Source organism: Pinus tabuliformis, chromosome 3_1 (genome assembly GCF_031772625.1).
Source record: "Pinus tabuliformis cultivar Carrire ecotype Pingquan chromosome 3_1, CPIR1, whole genome shotgun sequence".
In the NCBI taxonomy this organism is placed as follows: Eukaryota; Viridiplantae; Streptophyta; class Pinopsida; order Pinales; family Pinaceae; genus Pinus; species Pinus tabuliformis.
Window position 1 is genome coordinate 830,935,033 of NC_142301.1, and position 8,038 is coordinate 830,943,070.

Sequence of the window (8,038 nt, forward strand, 5' to 3'; positions counted from 1 at the left end):
AATTAAACTTTTGTTTGATCTTTGATCCAAAATAACCAAGAAAATGCCATATTATCAAAAATGTCATTGTCCATGTGAATATCCTTTCTAAAAGGCTTAAGGCTAGTTGAGAACCAAGAAGCTTTATCCACATGCCTTACTTCCAAATTGGCAAGTGATGACCACCAAAAAAATAATACTAAACAATAAGCTAATATGAAAAGAAAAAAGCTTCCTATTTTTTAGATCTTTTAGAAAATTTGAAAAAAATTATCATAATAAAATAACCTAAAAAAATTGTGAAAAAAAAGGGTCATAAGAGAAATACTTTATTAAGCTTGGGTCACAAGCAAGAAGCCCTGCTTCACTCAATATTACAATGAAACTTCCTAAATCTCCTTTCTTTCTACAACATGGATGATCCATTTAACACATGAGACTCAGGTTTCTAATTACATTCTAATCACATTTTCTTAATATCGAGCCTCCATACTCTTGAACATTACATTTTCATAATATCGAGCCTCCATACTCTTGGACATTACAACATAACTGCCATTAATCAAGGTCCAAAAGCGCAAGCTAAGGGGAAGTGACGATGATTATCTCCCTCTTCCTCATATTTAATTCCTTTTACACATTATATACACTGAACACAATGTGTAGCACACGACTTTTTGGCCTGTAAAATAAAATAAGGGTGAATGTGTGTATTTTATTCTTTATACATTACATATGACACATATTTCCCTTTCTTTTAGGTTAATAAATTAACAACTACAATAACAAAGATTTACTTTAAAAGTAGAGTGGGAAACTAAAATGATTTAAGTATTGGTAAAGTAGATTCTCACTTCATGGTTATAAAACTCACATGTGATATGGGTATTAGGTATGATTATCATGTTACAGCTTAGAAAAACATATTATTGGTAAGATCTATAATGAAAAATGTAAATAAAACAAGGATAATAGTTATAAGAGAATGTGGCTTGAGAAAAACATATTATTGGTAAGCTTTATAATGAAAAATGTAAATAAAACAAGATGATCTGCGAGGCAGCAAGTCCCTGCAAATGCACCCACCCAGTGTCGCCCAGGTTTTTCCAAAGGCGCTCAGCTCATCTTGTTTAGTCTGTTATACATCAAAAGCAGATGTTCTGGATGTTCACATGGGAGTGTTCCTGAGACTTAGGAATAGTTGCATAGCCAATGCCCAAGATGCTTCAGATGGACATATAGTATAAGAGCCTAACCAAACGCTTCAAATACAAAGTCAGATGGTGTAAAGTTTCGCTTTCCTCCCGGCACAAAGAATTCTCGGAGGCGGAAAAAATGCACAGAGACATCGAAAGAAATTTTAGAGCTGGCGGTCTGAGCTTCAGCATTTAGTCTTCTCTGCGCTTGCATTTTATTCTGAAGAATTTAGCTCCAGCCTTGGGGTTTTGTATCGACGAACTTCAAGGGAATGCATGCACAGCCTGAGGAGGGGAAATTTGTGAAGGAAAGAGTCTTGAGATTCCAGAAAAATGAGGACTCGAGGCACTTTTTACCTGGCCGCGTGGCCGCAGTCAGTAGCAGGACCAGAGGCGCCCTTGATGGGAGCTCCAGTCGGTGTATCTTTGTTTGAACCAGGTGACGCCTTTCATCCACTCCGTGCATCTGACGGCAAACCCATATGTTATGGGCCTAATTTGAAATCAGTTTTTATAGCTAAATTCTGGTATGAATACTGTTACTACCTGACGCTATGATCCTAAGAAACACTAACTGATTCCAATTCTGTAAAGAATATTATAACATGATGCCCTTAGCAGGTTATGATATTCTGACTGCAATATTAAATGAAAGAAGATAAACAAAAATTTTCAGCAGATTATATTTTTTTAACAGCAGATTAGAATGTTATAATTTGATCTACTCTATCACAGTAAACTTTGTAGTCCATGTATAAAATGTAAGTTGCAACAGGAAAACAAATGTTGAAAACTGTTATATACTCTCCTTAGAAGGTATGAATGCAAAGTTTAAAGATTTTTGGCAAAGTTTCCGCACTGTATTTCTGGAGTTGTTTCTGGAGTTGTTTATGGAATTGTTTGCAGCTGGAGATGATCCAGATTCATCCTCTTCTATCACTGACAGACGCACACAAATAGACAGATAAACACCCAAGAAAGAAAACACATTGACAGGGCTTAAATGCGCAAGAAAACGTATTCGGTGCCATAAATACTATATACTGAAATAAATGAGTGATAATTCAACAAATCCTAATTCACCAATTCCCCAAATAAATTTGAAACAAATGATCAATGTTTTGTTTTAATTGTCCTTTGTAACGTCAGAATGAGAAAATGCCTGGCACAAAATGGAGCTTAAGCCTAGCAACTAAACTATTTAGATGGGCTTTATTGTAAAAGTTGGAAAAACTATAATTTATGTCGCAAATAATTTCTCTAAACATAATGTTTTATGATAATCCACGCTTCGTGTTAAATAAACAATGTAAAGAATTTGTACGGGAACCTGATCTTGTAGAAATTTAATGTATGTCATCATAAACGTATTCGGTGCCATAAAAAAAACTTCTAAAAGAAAGACCCTCAAAAGCCTATTATAAACACGAAAGGACAGCATGTTACATAAGATTTTTGCGGTGCAAGGTGGAGATTCCTTAGCGAGAGGGATAGATGGCATATTAAAAAATAAACAAAATATTTGCATTTTCGAGGTGCACACTGGCCATGCGTTTAAACGCATGCATGATATTCATGCAGTGATTGCATGTCACCCTAACTGCATGCCACCCACTTGTCGGCAGAAAAAGTAGATAGTAGTAAACGAACTAGAATCATTAATTCGAAAAGAATCCAGAACTGTTTCTTCGTTTCAGACTACCAGAATCTATGGTCTAGTTCCATAAACTTCATGCTCGAAATTTATAATGGAACTGCACAGAAGGTATAAACAGTAACAAATAACAATTGATCAACTCTTTATATCTAAAGAGCAAGCTCTTTGTAGAAGAAATCAGTTTTTATTTTTGAATGAGATCCTCCATTATGATTTCTTTTTCGATCACTCCATGAACTTGTGATCCGAAGGTTTGCTGATTGCTGCCACAAAGAAATCAATACAGGTGAAGTTATCCACAATCGAGGTTAGAGCGGGTGTGGATATTGAGGGATGGGTTGCATATCTTCCAACAGGTTTTTAAGAACAACCAGCATCCAAGAGAATCTGAAGCGGCCATTTCCTTCTGCCGCAACGATACCAATACTACTGCCGCAGCGATACCAATACTAGAGGAATTCGTTGCTCTGGTTTGCAAGGCCAATAACTTTGCCAAGAAACTCCCAACTCCATCAAAGCCAGAAAATGTACTTTGTTTTATCAGCAAAGATTATGAAGAATCTGAAGGTGAGTCCTTTTCTTGCTTTTGCTTGTTGGAATTCATTTATCTTTGCTTTTCTTCTGAAGAACATTTATTTGTCTATCGGCATCTCATCTTAGATTCTTAGTGATCCAAATACAGTGTCAAAACTTTAAAGCATTAAAGTTACCTTTCCAATTTTGTTTTTCCTTCTTTGGAAATGCTTTCTGTGAACTCTATATGCATTAACAGAGATTTTCCTTCTGCAATGCATGCCTATTTAAGTGAAACCCCTGAATCGTGAACCCTATATGCATTAACAGGCATTTTCCTTCTGCAATGCATGCCTATTTAAGTGAAACCCCTGAATCATGCCTCCATTGTAAACTTTTCCAGTTCGTTTTTTTTTTACTTTTTTCTGTTTTTAAATTATATTTTAATGAGTAATTTTCAAACTTCTAGTCTGCAACAACCATTTGCTGATTCGAGAACTGACATACTAAAACATTTACAGGTGAAGGGCTTATTAGTGGAAACCATGTTAGAGTAGACATAGATCTGCAGTCAGAGAATCCGTCAAAAGAGGGAAAATCAGAAAATCACGACGCTGGAGAGAAGGAATCAGAAGAACGTAAACTTACAGAGAAGCACAAAATAGAGATAATCTCTCCATGGGAGATAATGGGAGCCTCGGAGGATGGAGAAACGTACCATGTTTCTAGAAGCCAGATTCAGAGTCTCAGAATGCCTCTGCAACAAGACGGCCAACAAAGATACAGGATCTGAAGCCTGCAATGGAAAATCAGCTTCCAGCCCACAGGATTACTTGTATGGCGAGTTTCCAGTGATGCTAGTCCTCTAATAAGATTTGGAATATATTAGATTTGGAATAACAATTTGGAATATATTAGATTTGGAATAACATTACACCTGGTTACATGCAGAACATAGGAGATGGCACATGCAGAACATAGGAGATGGCACCTGGAACATAAGAGATTTGTGGCAGGCAGGCGTATAGGGGTATAGGCGGTGATATACCATGGAAATCCAACCATGGAAATCCAAAATATCGGAGCTAGCATTTAGTGCTGTGGACTAATGCTAGCATTAGATTAGTATTTTTACCAGTTTGAAAATATGAAGCGAACACAAAATATATAACATATGCTTTAGCTTCGGATTAGCTTCGGATTACCTTAGGTCCTCGGGAAGAGGCCAAATAACATGATTTATCAATATGTCTTTACAAAACTTGGTATATAGTTGATGACCGGGGACTAAAAGCAGGTCAACTAATGCTATGTTCGGCGCAAACGATTACTATAGTCCATGCCTGGAGGGCAGGGACTAACAAGTGGTTAGAAAAACATATTATTAGTAAGATTTATAATGAAAAATGTAAATAAAATAAGTTGTTAAGATAATAGTTATAAGAGAATGTGGTTTTGTTATTTATGATCAGAAGACATATTGGAAATTCATGGAATATTAACAACATTAAGTGTTTGGAAATTCATGGAATATTAACAACATTAAGTGTTTCTTATGATATGATGATTGTCTCTCAACATGCAATAATCTTTGCGTGAACAAAAATGTTTAGGTGAACATATTGATTATGATATAAATATGCAAGTTTACTTAGTTTCTTTATTTTCTTCTAAAGGTGGTAATATGATATCTTGAGCAGTGAAAAAAACAGTTTTAGGTCAACATAATGGTTGTGATATAAAGAAAAAAATGTTTAACATAATGGGTGTGATATAGATATGCATATTTGCTTGATTTCTTTATTTTCTTCTAAAGGTGGTAATAGCTTGAGCGGTTATATTTTTGGGTCCAGCTATATAATTTGAATGCTTTCATGATTTTGTTTTCTTATATTTTCAGGTTCAGTTTTCTTATAATAATAATAACAAATGACAAAGCTCGTGAAATTCATTAAAAGTGGATTTTTTTTATATTTTATTGTATTGAAAAATATATATATATATATATATATATATATATATATATATAAATTTATGAAATGTATATATATTTTTTGATTAAATTAGAGGTTAATATATAAAACAAAAATTAAGGTTATTTTTAAATTGAGATTACTTCATATGATTGATGGAATAATTATCTATTCAATAATGAGATGTTGTCACTAGGATTATGAGATGTTGGCTAAGCATTATATGCTTTTTGGGACAATGTAACCCCCACAATTGGCTCCCACTTTCAACCAATCTCCATAAAATTTGAACCTAAAACATGATGGGGATTAAATCCACACAAACCAATTAATCCACACCTCATAGATAATTATTTAAAATAAATATGATTATTTTAAGTTGCTCAAAATATATGGAATATAAAAATACTATTTTAAATATATAAAATCATAAATAACTAAAAATATTTTTTCCCAGAAGGAAAAATCATAATTTCCATTATAAATGAAAATTACATGTTGTAGGATTGTGCCAAAAAACATATAAACTGTATCTTATTGTTGTATATATCGTAAAGAGTATGATTGTATCTATATATGATTACTCATAGTGTGAAAAAAAATGATTTCAAACAGTTCTGAGATAATTACAAAAATAACAAAAATAAATATAAAACCAGAGTCTAACTATAGTTGAATAAAAAAAAATTGTGATCTTTGAATTATAATGAAAGAGTTGTAGATCATGGTTGTATTGTGTCACCATGAATGCCTTCTATGAAAGGCCAATTATAGTAAGCATAGAAAACATCATATGTCTGTTCTGAAATGTGCCAAATACCCCGAGCTTGTTGCGCTGCTTCCTTGGAAAGATCATCAAAAATTATGTTCCACTCTTTGTAAATGTGATGGCATGAAATGTCGTTAAAATTCCTTTTGAGCAATAAGAATTCTTATAATATATGCCACAATGTGTGCATGTGACAAATAGCTTGTTGGTTAAACCAATTTATTACCACACAAGAGTCATTAAAAACTTGTAGTTGACGACACCCTTTCTCAATAAGAAAAATAAAGAAGTTTCAAACTGAAGAGCTCTGCATAATTATTGGTACCACAGCCCAAACCAAACTTGTGCTTAAAGGAATGATTTTTAGATAGGTGGAAAACAACCCCACCTCTGTAGATTCGTTCGTGAGCAAATCCATTAAAATATTCCCATGGAATCGATTTGTCAATCTATTCTTCAATTATCTTCCAGGTCCTTGACTTAGGCTTTTCAACGAGAATGAGCTCATAAATGGCTAAACATGGTGTTGTAATATGATCAGAGTTGAACTCCTTATCATTGAAAACAACATTATTTTTCCCCAGCTAGATACCCCAACTTATTATGGGAGGAAGATTCCTCAACTTCAAAGGATTTTCCGCGTTCCACCAATCAGATCATGCCTCTGAGAAAGACTCCCCTTGCCACTGTCGATCTACTGATAATACATTTCGAACATAGTTCCACATAGCACAGGACACAAGGCAGAAAAGAAAGAGATGTTCAACAGGTTCTTCTATTACCTTACACAAAGGCTGCCAATTGGGACCTGGAAAACTTCTCTTCCTGAGATTTTCCCCTATAGGGATCTTATTTTCCAAGAGACACTAAACGAAAGACAAGATTTTGTAGGAAATTTAAGCTTCCACAAAGGCCCCAACCAACATTCTGACTCCCCGGACTCGTTTTCAACATTGATATACAAGTAACCCTCCTTGGTTGTATAAACCCTAGAAGGAGAAAAAAATCCATTTGAGTTCGTCCTCCCTATCTTGAATTATGACATGGGCTGCCTTCAATGACGCAATGTATTCCTGCCACAACTGGTGCCATTCTTGAGGGATATATAGGGCCTAGGGAGATAACCAACCTTGCTCCAAAATAGAAGTACCTTGTATATCCACAATATGATTCAAAGTCTTCCTACATTGAACAACAAAGAACTTAATCAATTCTCAAGGGAGATGGAATTTGTTGCCACAACCCATCCAGGGATCTTGACTTATCCTCACTCTATCCCTTGTCCCAACCTTCCATGCAAGCCCTTCCTCAATATAAATAACTAAAAATATATTAATTTTTCTACTGATTTAAAAATATATGAAAAATGATTTAAATAAATAGTGTAATTTTTATAATGTGATGTTTCTACATATAAGTGGATCAAAATCCATTTTTGATGTTATTTAACTTTTGAAGTCAATTGAGTTTATTTCATATGATTGGAAGCAATAATTGTTATCCTTTCTCAAGTGATATATTGAATTTATATTGAGTTTATTTTTATAATAGTTTTGAGTATTGTTAAATAACTTTAAACTTTAAAGAATATCTTACTTTTATGTATAAATTAGAAATAAAATAGTTAATTAAATGAAAAAACATTATAATTTTTATATAAAATATTTTTTAAAATTTTAAATCTTTTGATTATAATTTTCCTACATTTAAATTATGAAAATATAAAATAATATAAATTTTATTAATGATTAATAAAAAAATCATTTAGAGCCACTCACAAAAAAACACCCTTAAACAAGTGTAATATGGAGTGTTGCTATTTAGTTCCTGCCTCTTATACGAAATGTAATTTTATACGAAATGTAATTGATAACAAAATAATCCCTATGAGAATAATTATAGGGTAGTATAATGGAGTTTGAATAATCAAATTATTTAAGAAAATTAAAAC

At 33.3% G+C, this 8,038-nt stretch overlaps 1 long non-coding RNA gene across 1 annotated transcript; it reads right to left on the minus strand.

Moving 5' to 3' along the window:
- Positions 1 to 1,242: 1,242 nt before the first annotated feature.
- LOC149190059 (uncharacterized) lies at positions 1,243 to 4,174 on the minus strand. Its single transcript, XR_016256452.1, has 2 exons — positions 4,064 to 4,174; positions 1,243 to 2,114 (listed from the first exon to the last, which is right to left on the minus strand). It is a non-coding gene; the product is annotated as an uncharacterized LOC149190059 (long non-coding RNA).
- Between the last annotated feature and the right edge of the window lie 3,864 nt (positions 4,175 to 8,038).